At 38.5% G+C, this 16,150-nt stretch overlaps 5 non-coding genes and 1 pseudogene across 5 annotated transcripts; 2 read left to right on the top strand and 4 right to left on the bottom strand.

The window, feature by feature from the left end:
• Positions 1-4,351: 4,351 nt before the first annotated feature.
• Positions 4,352-4,528, bottom strand: LOC119569850 (annotated as a pseudogene).
• Positions 4,529-6,796: 2,268 nt separating this feature from the next.
• LOC119569851 lies at positions 6,797-6,997 on the bottom strand. The gene has a single exon (XR_005228332.1). It is a non-coding gene; the product is annotated as a small nucleolar RNA U3 (small nucleolar RNA).
• A 658-nt stretch (positions 6,998-7,655) lies between these two features.
• On the top strand, positions 7,656-7,775 carry LOC119569854. Its single transcript, XR_005228335.1, has one exon. It is a non-coding gene; the product is annotated as a U5 spliceosomal RNA (small nuclear RNA).
• Positions 7,776-13,449: 5,674 nt separating this feature from the next.
• Positions 13,450-13,654, bottom strand: LOC119569852. Its single transcript, XR_005228333.1, has one exon. It is a non-coding gene; the product is annotated as a small nucleolar RNA U3 (small nucleolar RNA).
• Positions 13,655-14,201: 547 nt separating this feature from the next.
• LOC119569853 lies at positions 14,202-14,321 on the top strand. Its single transcript, XR_005228334.1, has one exon. It is a non-coding gene; the product is annotated as a U5 spliceosomal RNA (small nuclear RNA).
• Positions 14,322-15,059: 738 nt separating this feature from the next.
• Positions 15,060-15,223, bottom strand: LOC119569855. The gene has a single exon (XR_005228336.1). It is a non-coding gene; the product is annotated as a U1 spliceosomal RNA (small nuclear RNA).
• Positions 15,224-16,150: the final 927 nt, after the last annotated feature.

The following is a 16,150-nucleotide window of genomic DNA, read 5'->3' as shown; positions in this document are numbered from 1 at the left end:
GGCGTGAATTTATATAAACAGATTTATTTCTTTTTTCGGATGGGGTGTAGAAACATAATTCATCATTTACGGATAATCTACTAGGAGAAGCACACAGTATACGGCTGTCTTCTAATATCCGAGCAAGATAAAACAGATTAGAAACTATATGAAACTATTCAAAAAAGAAAAGAAAAGAAAAAAAAAACATGCACAAAGAGAACTAAATATAAGATAAGTGAAACAGCTCGAAACATGTGTCCACGACCTGTACTAATAATTTACTCTTCATCCCTATCGGCAACTCGTTTAGCTATAATTATCATGATCATAGAGATATTCTAATTATTTGTAACATTAAGATATATTTTGGTCACACTTGCCCCTATTGTTTTCTCTAATATTCGGTTTTACATAATTCTCATTAGTAGTAGGATACAGTCATAACCAGTATTATCAACAACACTTTTATTATAACTTTTTAAAAATATCATCAAATATTGTCAGGACAGATAACAATAATGCTTTTGAAAGCAACAAGTATAAATGTTTAAAGACTGATTAATAATAGTGACAATGATAAAATATATACTCGGAAGAATATTCATACAAATACAATTACAAATATTGATAATTACCAACACAAGAGAGGACACAGAATAGCAAGAAGTTATATGAAGCACTCAAGATTCAATAATAATCTGAAGTTCCTCGTTATTATATCATCTATAATTTTAACTTTTCCTAATAACAATAACGATGAGAAGTGTGGGGATGCGTCGTGACTACACATATGTATTTATTCAATATATTATGTATTACGTGATATACCCTGCCATTCTTACAGAATTGCAAAAAAATAAAAAAAAAAAATGAGAAGAAGCTACTAAAGGTGCTTAAAACGTTGGACAAATTGAGTTCAAATTGCCGATATACAATAGTGGTGATTAATGCATGATGACGAGAAGTAGTGTAATGATGTTTGATGCAAAAACAAAAGGATACATTATATATATCATTAGAAATCAGTGAGTATGATTAAAGCTGGTAATGTTAAAACACCACCACGCCAACGATCATACCACGTGAAGCAACGCTTCTTGTCGACGCGAGTCTAAGCAACGGTTGGGTCTGGTCCAGTCTTGATGGAGTGACGCCTGATGGAACACCCGATGCTTTTGGCACTTGTATTATAAAACTAAATATGCTAAGCATTTCATACTATTTTAGAAACTCTTCTTACCATATCAAACAAATCAATTGAAATTATACTTCAGGGCCATGGAAATTAGAGTAAAAAATCATCGCCGTCGGAGCGAGAAACGAATAGAACTCATAGATGTAACAAAAGCCAAATGCAATTCTCCATTCTAAACATTTATAAGTGTTGATACTAAATATATATATATATATATATATATATCACAATTAAATTTTAGCAATATAATTATGGCATCAGGTTTGAAGATTGGTTGTAGATCGTTTGATTTTCAGAAAACAACATTATTTCACTTTCGTTAGATGAAGGTTGAAATCAATGGATTATATTTTACTGGATAACAGGTCACAAGAGAAGCACACAGCACAACATTCTCGTATCTCAGCGCAGACAAAGCAAGATCTAGAAACTGATATGAGAATTTCTTAAACAAAAACTTACCACAAGTAGAAACTACATATTAAGGACAGCGTGCACAAAGAAAGAGCTGACCTATAGTTAGAATTGCCTGTACTCCGCCAGTGACGATTGTTACATTGATGGCTGAACGTCATTGTAATGAAGTTTGAGCCAAAAACAAAAGACACATTGTTTTTATGAAAAGTCAATGAACACTGAAATAAAACTGGTTAATGTCTAATATATAACGCACCAACGATCATACCAGTGAAGCACCGCTTATCGTCCGATCAGCGAAGTAAGCAACGTGGGATCTGGTCAGTACATGTGGGTGGTGACCGCCTCGGAAACACCAGAATGCTGTTGGTATTTTAATTGTATATCACTTATTGTCTATTATTTCAATAACTTTATAGCAAACTCTTCTTTTATTTGTATCGAGAGATCAATTGATATTTCACTTTAGTCAATAGCAAATAGTGAAAAGTTATCGAAACGAGGGAAGGCTAAACAGAAATAGACAATTGATAGTATGAATCCTAGAGGTAACTAAGTAAATGCAATTCTATTTTAATAAATTTTCATAATAAAAAACATTTGTTTAGAAAAAAAAAGACAAAAATGAAGCTGTAACAGTATATTAAGTGTATTAGTAACAATTATATTAGTAATGGATATATACAATCAAGACCAATAAGAATATGATCGTAATAAAGATAGTCTAAAAAAAAGAGCTTTGGTGCGGTCTTCCAGGGCCCGAAAAAAATAAAAAATGGACTGAGTCGTCTGCGTTATAATCTTATGAAATAAATTGAAATGTATGGTCACGCCATAAAATATACAAACTGCTAATTCATCGCCAACGATAGTAAGCAGTTGGTTGCAAAATACCACACGCTTCTTTTTCGGTAGGAAAATCAATAAATTATATTCAAGGTTAACAAGCACAAACACAAGCATACAACACAACACTAGGGACAGTCTCCGCGCTAGATAAATATAAAGAATTATATATGAAATATTCCAAACAAAATTGCGCAACACGAAAATTGAACAGTAGGTAGTGACAGATGAAAGCTCGAAAAAGTTATATGGAGGAACAACAATCTTCCCTATTTCTAATTGGTTTTCTCTAATTTAATATGGTTATCATTACCGAATTACTGATATTATCATTAAGCTGGCCATTATCACGAGTATTCAAGTATCTTCATTTAATTTCTAATTTACAATCCTAATTAAGAATTATGATTAACGACATTTCTTGATCAGAGATACAATTCTAATTTTCTAAAGAAATTATATCCCATAATATAACAAGTATCATTGACCATGCGTCAACAGACAGAGTAAAGCAAATGTAGATATTGTAAATGAAAAATTTTTAGCAAAAACTTCCACCAATAGGAAACTAACTAATAAGAGCATTGAACAGATTATAAAAGCTAATAAACATCGTCCACGACACTGAGGCCACAATAATCTACGTCTCCCCATCCGTGATTGGTTTTTGTTATAGTTATCATTTAAGATCATCGTTATCGGAATTACTGATATGAATTTAGAAGGCCCCATGATAACCATTATTACATTTGCCTTCCCATGCTCACTATCATAGTTTTATCTATTTATTATTTATAATTATATTACTAATGTAGGATTACATTATGATTACTATCCAGTATTCGCTTTATAACTTATCATCCCATAATATTATCACCAGTATCCTCCGATATCATTATGATGTACATTCATCATTTTAGTTAAGAGATCGGCAGTTATCGTGATACAATATCGATCGATGCTTTTTGTATGGACGTATCCTTTAGCGATTCAATATCTGCATCGTTTTATCGGTATCGCTCTTGGGTTGTTTTTCTAAAAATGCTAACGAAAAAATGGTAATCGATAAATTTACACTGGCATTTTTAAAAGACCAGATTTTTGCTCTATTATATATATATATAATAGTATATATTATATATATGTAATTAATAGAGTATATATATCGGTATATATATATATATATCATATATATATATATATATGGATATATATATGCTATATTATATATATATATGTACTATATATATATATATATAGATGTATATAATATATATACATATACAGCTTTGCATTGTTCACATCTATTTGTCATGAAATGGCAATCAAAGGCATTAGCCCTTCAAAATACCCAAATGTTGCCCCAAAAAAACATGCATAAGCTTGACAGATTACTAAAAATAATTGTTAATGCTAGTATGAATACTACCATGATAATGAACTGAAATTTTCTGTATTTCAAATTTAATCGTTTACGAAATACATTATAATATCTCGAACAAGTTATATGCTAAAAATTTCCAATGGCGGTTGTACAAATTAACAAATATATAGAAGTTAAGAGATGACTAGTTAGCTCCGCCGACCCGTGAGTTCGCTCATGCGAAAGCGAGTGACTAGACGTGCCAGGGCAGCGCGAACCCCCGATGCGCGGGGCCTCCCATTACCGAACTTTGTCCTCCTTTCCTCCTCCTGCTAAGCTATGCCCAACTTTTACCCGCGTTCGTTAACCCCCAACGCTTTTCTCTCTACTAAATCATCTTTTCGATCCCACCCTTCATCCTTCCCTCTCCCATTTGTTTCCTCACACGTTAACGGGTCTTTTCTTTTAACTTTACTTACGTCTAAAATAACCTAGACTAGGTGGACAAGGGATCTAATACAACTTTTCGGTAAAAATTAAAGGTTAGAAGGGGGATAGCGCCCCCCCCCTGTGCACCGGAGTCCCCCGATTACAAAAATGCGCAATCGAGTAACCACATTTGGGTTACTCGCCAAGGAGTCAGCGAACACCGGAGTGCAATGCATGAAGCCTGCCTTAGCAGAACCGCCTCGCGATCACGCGTATCTCCTGTGCCAGGTAAGGATGCTAAACTACCCACCGCCCGACCCACCACGCTCACCTCAGAACCTCAACCATCTACAATACTTTATACAGTAACAAATTTACCTTTTGCCTTTTCTAAGAAACTCCAAGTGAATGACACAAATTACCATTTCAAAAAACTAAGATTTAGAAACAAAAGTTCACATGCAAGGCTTTATATGTGAAACTATCCTGTAATATCACGGTAGGTGAATAAAAGCTCCTCGACGATCAATTAATTATATCATTCTATATGACATTTACAAGTCCGCGTTTGATTCAATGTTCGTAAGTACTGATGTGTGCGTAACACCAACACACACATATACACAATATCCATAAATACCGATGGATATAACAGGTTCGCATAAATGTAATATTCAGACGATTTAAATGTTAAAACGCGGATATATGCTATTCGATCTTAATATATTTATACGTAACACTAATATCACTCTGGAAGTATATCTAATTTAGACTATAACTATTTTAGATATATTTACCAATTTTCTGAAATATGGGCAAGTGCTATGGGCGCTGCTTCAACTTAGCCGCGGATCAGCCCGGTATTCAGATACCTGCGGGATTGGTCCACTCCCTCAGTTCAAATATTCCAATTTATAAATCAAATTATAACATTTGCAGGATACAAAACGTCCCCTCTGTAAATAGGAGTAGGTGACGCTTTACAGGCATTCCTACACTGTTGTCGGAAATCGACAAAGTTTAATACAGTAATTCCAAAACTGATCCATTCCTCAACGGGGATTGTATAAAACTGTTTGGGTTTCCATTTATGTCTGTTGGCGTTATTTCGGTCAAAAATGAATAGTTGTCAAACTGGGTACCTACTACATCGGATTAATCTACTCATTATCAAAATAGTAAACTAATTCATCATATGAACCTAGTGCAACAGGCGTATATATCTATAATATTACTATCTATCAAATTATGTTGTCTGTAAATAAAAATCTTTTTCTACTCTGTGCCACCTTGACTTACATCATCTACAGTGCATATTCAAGTGCAAGATAGAAACACATTTTAAAACATTTTTATAAAGAAATGCAAATACAAGGGCTGAACCACTCTGTCCACCAGACACCAGAACATAATCTACAATAGATTTCATTAGGAATGTACTTGGTATTGTTTCATTCTCTTTGAAGAGGATATGAACTAATGAAAAATTATATGCATTCTCAAAATTTGACATTAGCTACTTTCAAATAGCTTGATATCAAAAAAGGCTTCCACAAAAGAGTGACGCTTTCCAGATTTGCTCCTGGTTGCCGATCGGTTGAACTAATGCAATTCAATTTAGACCAATATGTAAACATATTGTGGAGTACCCCCCCCCCCCTAAAAACACATTGATATAAAAACGGATTTCTGAGAACTGGAGATTTTACTGAGGTCTTCCTTACCTCAAGACATGCGATCCGGATGTATTGCCAGTACCTCAATGGTGATCTACAGTACTGTATCTAGAGCATATTAACATGAATTCTATGAAATAAGTTGATATTTGTAATAAAAAATGTAGTATCACCTGAAATTGGCGTGCTGTGAAAGACCTTCCCATCATGAGACATCTAAGCCTCCACAAACCTTCAAGTGTTATTAGATGATAGTAATGTCGTAATGGATTTTTTAAATAGAAATAGAAATACCCTCATTACGAAGACTCAAACACTGCGTATACTCAGAGAACCAAACAATAGATCACACGATCCACTAAAACAGAATCGTCAAGCTTGATAGCTATGATTGTCACATCATGTTCAACATTGAACATTTGAAAAGTTTCCGATTTTATATTACTTTGCTGGATTGGCAGGTTATTAGTATTCCAATACTATTTGTAATGTTCTATTAAGCGGTTTACCCAATTATATCGTCTACTTCCAGGACGCATGGCTATATATATTCGTTGTCGTTGTAGCACGATTTCCGACTCATCCAGACTTTCGCGTATGCTGCTACCGAGTCGCATATTTAATGAAGTAAAAGTGGTTACAGAACTCAAAGACGGAATTAAATAACTGCCAATAGAATTACAACAATAACCTGGTAGTGACAATGGCATTACTGATAACAATGCGCCATTCAAGCAGTAGACAAAACATTTACGAAATTTGGCTTAACACTCAAGTCAGTTCTTGATTGAAATCACGATGCAGAAAGCTTACACCTTTTATAATAGAGTTTTTCCTCCTTTTTCAGGAGTTGTCAAAAGTTCAAGACACTTCTGTGGATTGATGTTCAACACTCAGCTGGTGTGATCCTTCTCTCAACATCGTAAAACCGAGTCAGAAAGGTCATCAAATCTCTCAAGCACAACGCTTGAGAGCGCTTACCGCTCAGATGGAGTACACTAACAAGTCCTCATCGTGTTGACATATTCCGAGAATCTCGGCGAGAAACCGCAATTCTCACTATAGAAGTGATCTATAAAGGATGATCATGTTCATAATATGTACATCATTCACACCACTACATCTTACTGAGGTCTTTGTTCTAATTACAAAGGGTTTTTCGTTTGTATGATTGATGGATATATGACTGTAATATGGGACGTAGTTTGCCATTAAAATAATTACATTATCTACACCTATTTCGATCAAATGGTATACAGATAAAGTATAGTGGGGAACTTAATGCATACACTATACATAAGCTTAAAACAAGCATGCATATAAAATAACGTGACACAGGGACTAAACTCAAATATTAGGAATACTGAATGCGTTATCATATTGTTATTTCACACTGATCTCCATGAATCATTTGCACATTTATAGGTACTACAGATAATCTAATACGAGAAATAAAAGGGTTCGGTTATCTTCAAAAACCGTTATTCGATGATTGATGATTAAGGGAAAATATTCCTCGTCATAAGCGATACTTTCAATTTCTTTTGTTAAGCTCAGTTATGTTCAAACTACCTGGCTTATATTTTGGTCAACGGTAAATATCACACACATTTACTTTTATTGCGTTGCTAATCCTTTATTAAGTAAAATAATAGCGCTTATTTCAAGATACGTCTTCTTGCCCTTATACACATCGCTATACGAATCCTCAGTCTACCTTTGGTGGTCAATTCGGTACCATTATTTGTAACTCTGGTTTCCCTTCAAACGCATAAATCTTTCGACTTTTACTAAAGATTTCCCGTGGAGGGCGAACAACTCAATGAGTCTTACTCAATTTTTTATATAGCCCACTTCGCGTGGGTTCAAACTCAACTTGAACATAAATATTAAAGATTAAAATAAAAAATATTCTTATAGTAAGGAGAATGTTGATATATATTCAATATTTTTGGTTTTCAAATTATTTTGGTTAATAGGATTTAACCCTCCATCCTCGGCTAAAACATGAATTGTTTTTCCATTTAATAAGTTATACATCATTTCCCATCCAAAAACGCCAACATTTGGTGTTCGACGCTAAATCACTAAAGCTACTATATTTTTACACAATTCTCATCTAAGCTTACACGTCAGCTAATTTTCATTGACTTGGTGGGCCAAGGATTATCTTTATATAGAAATAAAATAAAGTGTAACATTAGCTATGGCTTCAAAATTGATTGTGTGTGCGCGTGTGTGAGCGCGCGCGCGCGTGCGTGGTTATGTGTGCCTGGTGCGTGCGCGCGTGCGTAGTGTATGTGTGCCTGTGCCTGTGCGTGGGCGTTGTATGTGTCCATACAGTACACGCTAGTGGTCTACATACTATATTACATTCCTGATCTCCTCTGAGATACTCCCACCATATATTATGTGTGGACATACACATTCATTAATCAAATATATGATAATGCTAGCATAATCCACGCGAGAAAACCGTTCCTCCGTAACGTAAAAGATTCAGGAAACGAATGACACCCAAGTGTATACTACACATATGTCCACCTGACGATCTATAGGGGGAACTGCGTAGGGGAAATCGTAATTTGTAATTAAAAATAACTGTTTTTTTTGTGTTCAAATATTTTTGATGAAATAAAATCCCTTAAGTGAAGAAAAAATGCACAATTAGTTTAATATGCCAAATGTTGCTACTGAAGCTAGCCCTCATAAAAGTAAACACTTTTAAACTCAATGTCGCCAGGAAAATACTGTGACCTATTTATTTTTGTTATTGTTATTTTTTATTGTTATTATTATTATTGCTACGCCAGTGGGTCTTTCGGGACTGTGCGAAACATGTGTTAACTGAAAGGAACCGGGGCAAACATGACGCAGCTGGCTGTGAGGGGAGGAACAAGCCAAGAGACGGAGTTGGGTGCCCCCTCCTGTGAAGACCTCGGTGTGCCTTGTGACCTGATATAACTTTGTGTTGCCCTGTTATAAGCAGTATCGTGCAGTGTGACATGCTGGTTTCCCCGTATTGTGCTATAGAAAAGTGTACGGGTAAAAACTTGTGTAAAAAAGGGAAAAGACTGTCATTTTGTGTTACTTCGTGCCCTGCCTCGCCATTTGGGCGTTCCTCTCCTGGTGTTCTGGGACGCTGTGGTGTTCGGTGCCTCTTGGAGCTGTTCAGTGTTCACGACCCTGTATATAACCACGCCGTCTGCCTAGCCTGCTTTGTTTTGGGTGGCAGAGAGACGAGGCGACCGGCGTAACAAATGTGTCAGGAGTGGGATTTGTGATATTTGATCAGTGACGCGCCGATTTATCATGTCGTCCAAAGATGGCGGCAGAAAATGAGCGAGAGGAGGCTATGACTGAGGCAGGCACGAGTGAGGTGAACCCGAGCCAAATGGACCTGATCACTGCCATGCTGGCCGGTATGGGGGAGGAAATGGCACAAGGCAGAAGAGCAGGACACAGAGGGCACGCGAGCAGGCGCACCATCTCGTCGAGATGCAGGAAAGGGAAGGCAGAGGAACAGTTCTGCCAACTTGTTGAGGTGCTCAAGCAATCTTGCATCTGTGAAATGGAAACTCAGCAGTACACCGACAAGGCCTGAAACAGCGTGAAGGGGTGAACTGATGGAGGAGGTGCAGACTCTGAAGGGCGAGGTTCAGGCCTGAGGGAGGAAGTGTAAGGAGGAAAGGCGGCGTCACGAGGTAGTAACGCTGCAAGCAGAGAAGGCAGACGAGGTTCTGGCAACAGATGCCGAGTGTAAGGTTTACTGGGGTCTGCCTGGGGTCCGTGGCAGGAAACCCCCAGCCTCGCAGCGTCCGTGTCGGGGGCAGTGGTCGCTGCAGAAGGCTGGGGAACCCATCGGAACGCTCCCTTGGATATAGGTGCGGCAACTCGGACCCGGTCAACCCGCCTCGTTGCCTCCCTCACCCCTTCCTCCCCCCGGGCGTGTTAGTTCACGGCACGCGTTCTCCACCCCGCAGCCCCTCGGCCTCCAGACATTCTGTGAAGCGTAAGCTATTGAGTACGACGGGAAGGGGGCCTGGGAGGCATATGTCGCCCAATTTGAAATACTGGCATCTGCCCAGGGCTGGAGCCGGGAAGGGGAGAAGGCCCTACAGCTGGTAACAGCGCTAAGGGGCCCCGGGGTGGAAGTTTTGGGGGCATCTGCCAGCCCCCAACATGCCTCTTACACCAGCGTGGCGGAGGCTTTGAAACGCCGTTTCGGGCACCACCACCAGGCCGAGGTATATCGGGCCCACTTGAAGAAGGGGACTCGTGAGCATGGCGAGACACTGTCCCAGCTGGCGCAGGATGTGGAGGCGCTGGTAAGGAGGTCGTACCCTGCGGCTGCGGAAATGATGATCGTGGTCCTGGCCCGCGATTTCTTTGTTGACGCTTTGCAGGACCAGCAGCTGCAAATCTAGCATTGAGGAGGCACACCCTGAGGACCGCAGGTGGCGCTGGCAAGGGCCTTGGAGTTCGAGGCCTTCCTGAAGGCAACCAGTGGCCTAGGGCCAGCTGCTCAGCCCCGCCGTGACCTCCGGGGCCGGAAGGCTAAAGTGGAGAAGTAGCATTGAGGAAGGTGAGCCCTAGCTTTCCAAGGTTTTGTGTTGGGGCTGCAGTGAGGAAGGGCACAGACTAGTCAGTGTCAAGGGGGCGGAGAACACGTCCTCTCAAATGGACGGATTCTGATGCCTTCCCAGCATGCTGCAAGGGCTGTGGTAGGGATGGTCACCATCCGAGTTTCATGTCCTAAGGCTAAGGAAGTGGTACAGGCGGAAAAATCGGACAGGCTGGAGAAGGGGGCCGAAACCCAGCCGTCCTCGGTTTCCGGGCCCCGACTTGGGTAAGCTGCCGTCGAACCAGCACGATGCGGTGGAGGGCTCAATAGATGGAAAACCATGCCGCCCGACAGTGGAACACTGGGGCTGAGAAGACCCTAGTGCGGCCTGATATTTGGCCACTATGCGACTTCCAGACGCACCACAGAGACTGTGTGGTGTCACGGGGCATTGTGTGCAGCTCAAGGGCCAGTGGAGGCTCGTATTGGCGTGGGGGAGCACGGTGCAGCGGCTGGCGGTGTATGTGGCCGATCTGGACGAGCACTGCTTGCTGGCCTGACTACCTGACGCAGAGTAAGGCGTGTGTCGACCTTGGATGGAACTGGGAGGTGCACGGGGAGATGTGCCCTTGCTTTTCCCGAGGTTGGCTGTGCAGGAGGTAGTTATGGCTGAGCGACTGCACCCTTTCCCCCAGGGCAGAGTCTATAATCCGGTGTCGACTGTCAAGAGTGATGCGTGGGGTAGAGGGCCTCGTGGAGCCCATCCAAAACCTGCAGCTGGCTGATGGCGTAGCGGTTGGGTGGACCTTGTTGGGGCCAGGGGAGGGGTTAGTTACAGTTTAGTAGCTAACTTCTCTGATAAGGACCTGAAGGTGCCAGCTGGTGCAAAGCTGGGCACTTTTGGGGGGAAGTGGAGCGTCCAGAAGAGTCGTCGGGGAGCGAGGGGTTGGTTTTGGGGTGGGGCCGTTGCCTGACTTCCTCGAGGACTTGGCGCACCGGCTGTGGCGTTACCATGGGCCAGGAAGCTACTCCTGGGGCCCTGGTGAAAAGAAGATGACGTTTGCCCCAGTAGCGGCGATGAGGGAAGTGGCAGACGCTGACCGAGATGAGGACGAGCATTTGGACGGTGAGGCGATGCAGCAGACGTCATGGTGACCATGAGCCAGGTCTTGGGGGAGAAGATATCCCTCTGGGTGCCACTGCCAATCTACCGCCGCCCACTCCTCCTCCAGAGCGACTCAAGAAAAGAGCGAAGAAAGCCGCCTGGATGAAAGATTTTTGTGTTTCTGAGAACTGATTTTATTTAAATTTTCTGTAGTTTGTTTTAGGTTTAGGTATGTCAGAGCAGACGGGTCGTCTGCTTGATAGGGGGGGATAGTGCTACGCCTGTGGGTCTTTCGGAGACTGTGGGGAAACATGTGTTAACATGAAAGGAACCTGGGCAAACATGACGCAGCTGGCTGTGAGCGGAGGACCAAGCCAAATAGACGGAGTTGGGTGCTGCCCCTGTGAAGACCTCGTGTGTGCCCTTGTGACCTGATATAACTTTGTGTTGCCCTTTATAAGCAGTAAACGTGCAGTGTGACATGCTGGTTTCCCCCTGTATTGTGCCCATAGAAAAAGTGTACGGGGAAAAAACTTGTGTAATAAAGGAAAGACGTCATTTGTGTTTACTTCTGCCTGCCTCGCCACTTTGGGGTTTCTCTCCTGGTGTTCTGGGGCGCTGTGGTTTCGGTTGCCTCTTGGAGCTGTTCAGTGTTCACGACCCTGGGATTTGCACGCCGTTTTGCCTAGCCTGCCTTGTGTTGGTGGCAGAGAGACGGGCGGTCGGCGTAACTTATTATTATTATTATTATGCTCTGTAAGTGTTTAGCCACAAAGGAGTCTAAAATTTGTAGACCTTTGCGGCTTACCTGATTTTACCTTTTCTGGAATTTGCGGGAAAGGGTTTTCTTTCTAAATGCATGAATATCGATGGTGTTAGTTTTAGTATAGACTTATTATTATGTTACGATCTTGGTACGAACAATATAAAATATTTTCGAAAAACAGGGAAAAGGGTAAACAGACGAGATAGGTAGTACTTGCAATTGCCTCATTAGTGACTTGTAACAAGTGTAGCCTTCTATGTGTAAAAAAATAATATAAAATATATAAAATATAAATAATAAAGAAAACTCACAGTGAGCATGGCATGTATCTCCATGCCATGCCCAGGGTTTTGGGTTTAAAGTAAATGTAACATTACTTTTTCCAAAACATATTCTGATACTTACACCCATTATAGTCAATTCTTTTCACTACCCAATTCTTTCGTATTGTATATATAGTGGGATATTTTCTTTTTTTGTACACCTCCAATGTTCGAATATTCAGTAGCTAATATCGGAATACAAATCAAAAACATTTATGCAATGTTGCATAATATTTACCAGCATAAATAAAATCGTCAGGCAAGTTTTCTTCTTTGGGGCAAGTTTAAATGAAAGCACTGGGATATATAAAACTGAAATATTTAAGAGTTTCTATACCATTCATAATTTTGACTTATACGGGTGGGTTTTCGAGGAATTACTTCCATAACGAAATGCAATAGGGGATAGCGCGAACGTGGTTTGTGGTTGCCATATTTTTACAGGAAGTAACAGAGGGGGTACAGAATTTACAGGTATCTACAATTGCAGTAGTAATTAATATTCACAATATAAAAGACTTGGGATGCATAATAATATCACTGTAGATAAAAAATTTAAAGGGATCAGTATGTATAGTTCTGCTAGTAGCAAATATCAGTGTCTATATTTATATTTACGAACAAATAGTTGTTATTAATGAATTTTCATGTAAACTTTAATACCAAATATTAGTGAAAAATTTTTTACTTACATTTTCTGTTCAAGTTTTCTCTTTTAAGTGGCAAGCTCTCAGTTTGTAATTATGTTCTTTTTTTTCCCCTTTTTAGGAGTTTTACTATACTTCCAGACTTGTGGATTGATATCCTCCTCTGAGCATCGGTAAACCGAGTCAGAACGGGCATCAAATCTCCAAGCACAACACTTGACAGCCGCTTCCCGCTCAGAGGATTACACTAACAGTCCTCATCGTGGCTGAATATATTCCGAGAATCTCGGCGAGAAACCCGGCAATCGCACTATAGTAGTGGTCCTATAAAGTATGATCATGGTTTCGAGTTCGATGTTCATTCACAGACTACTTTTTACTAACAACTTCGTTCTACTACACCGGATTTTCACGCGATATGTTGGTACATGTATGATGCAATATGTGGCTTTAGTTTGACCATTTAAAAACAAATAAGCCATAGAGGTGCAACTAAACTAAACCATATCTACTAGGAAAGCATATTTCTTCAGTGATATTCCAACGAAATTTTAGGTGCATATATATATATTAACTACTCCTAGATGATTTTGTTTTTGAATCCAAGATTCATGAATCTTTAAAAAAATCGATGTTGATTGTTTATGATAGTAACGGTATTCATATGCGACGTTTCAATTTCAAGTGTTATATCTAATTAAGTTAAATCTGCCTGACAATTATACTTGGTTAATTTGAACATCATGATTACACATTTGCTTTTAAGTGTGCTAATCCTTGTAAGATAAATATCTATTTACTTCACGATAAACCTTTCTTGCTCTTATATTTATCGTTCTAGTATTTCCCCAGCCTACCTTTGTTGGTTACTGGGTGACCATTTATACCTAACTCTGGTTTCCCTTCAAAACGCAAAAATTTCTTTCGCCTTTTACTAAAGGTTTCCGTGGAGGGGAACAACTTAGTGTCTTATTCAATTTTATTCTATAGCCCACTTCGGTGGGTTCATTAAAATGATATGTTAAGACTATATACATTTGATCTAATGTATATAGTTCAAGGGGATTCAGTTTTCTAATAAACCTGTTAGAATGCCCATTCCATTTCAAGCTAGACCCTAAGAATTCATACACTTTCATTCTCATCTAAAACCCACATCTTGAAGTTTTAGGAAGTGTTAACATTATATTTCTGAAGGGAAAATAACATATTCTTGAACAAATAGTTACGCCTCAAATTGATACGCAAAATTAAGCAACTACTGATCAACAACATTTACATAAAAGGAAAAAAATCAAATGTTTTCTTATATATTAGTGGTAGTTATATGAAAAAAAAAACTAATAATAATATAATAATAATAATAATATAAATAGTTGTCATGTCTTCGATATTGTATTTTTTCTGCAACTGGTCATCTCCAATCGTTCAGTAACTGGATAGCTAATATAGGATTACAAGATCTGTATGTCCGGTATGTAAAAGAATAATTTACGAGAATAAATAATAGCCACTCGACAGTTTTCTTCTATTGAGTTGGTTTATCATATATATGTAATGGGATATATCAAACCATAAGCATTTAAGAGATGCTACGCCATTTAAGAATCTTTCTCTCGCCAACACTTAAGAGAGCTAGTTCTAATGTAATACTTTTGTATAACGATATGTAAAAGGGGATAGCGGATATTTGTATAACGATATGTAAAAAAGGGGATAGCGGATATTTGTATAACGATATGTAAAAAGGGGATAGCGCGAACGCAGTCCCCCACTAACAAAATGCGCACTCGAGTTAACCACATTTGGGTTAATCGCAAGGGTCAGCGCCAAACCCGGGGTGCAATGGTGAGCCTCGCCTTGGGAAAACCGCCTTCATGATCACGGTATCTCCTGTGCCAGGTAAGTATGCTAATACAACCCCCGCCGACCCACGCTCACACTTACTGAGAACCCCACGCGCTCTATAACACCTATACAAATATCAAATTGAACTTTTCTTTTGCGAAGATTCTACTAGTGAACTACACTTATGTTCATATTTATAAACTGTATTTGGGAAAAAAAGATGTCAATGATCAACAATCCTTATTATTTTCCTAAATTATAGTATATAAGCTTTTTTCCAGCTGTACTTCCGTTATGCTACTTTTATCATCTCCGTGACATTTTATGGCAATTTTCGTAGGTTGCTATATATATTATTATATATATATATATATATATATATATATATATATATATATTATATATAGAATATATAATATATATATAATATATATATATATATATATATATATATATATATATATTATATATATATATATTATATATATATATAAACCCACATATGCACACTCACACATATTTATCAAACCCTCGTAAATCTATAAATACAGATGATACACATGTACGAAAATATTTGTAGAAATGTATATTACATGATATAAATGCACACAGGGATATGCATTTTTCAATCTTGGTTATATTACGTTAGACTAATATCAAATATCCAATACTCTCTCTCCTCTCTCTCTCTCTTCTCTCTTCTCTCTCTCTCTTCTCTATATAATATATATATATATATATATACATATATATTTTATAATATTATATTAATATATATGCATCATAGTAAACGATCATAGAATGTTTACTCAGTTATAACCAGAAAATAATCATTTTCTTTCGTTAGGTTTCCTATATATTATATAATATATATATATATATATTATATATATTATATATATATATAATATATAATATATATATATCTATATATATATAATTACTAATATAACCAAAAATTTTTCTTTAGTTTAGGAAAAAAAAGTTTC

This window comes from Penaeus monodon, unplaced genomic scaffold, assembly GCF_015228065.2.
Source record: "Penaeus monodon isolate SGIC_2016 unplaced genomic scaffold, NSTDA_Pmon_1 PmonScaffold_1918, whole genome shotgun sequence".
NCBI classification, from domain to species: Eukaryota; Metazoa; Arthropoda; class Malacostraca; order Decapoda; family Penaeidae; genus Penaeus; species Penaeus monodon.
The sequence above is the reverse complement of the archived record's forward strand: the minus strand, read 5'-3'. Positions and strand labels throughout refer to the sequence as shown.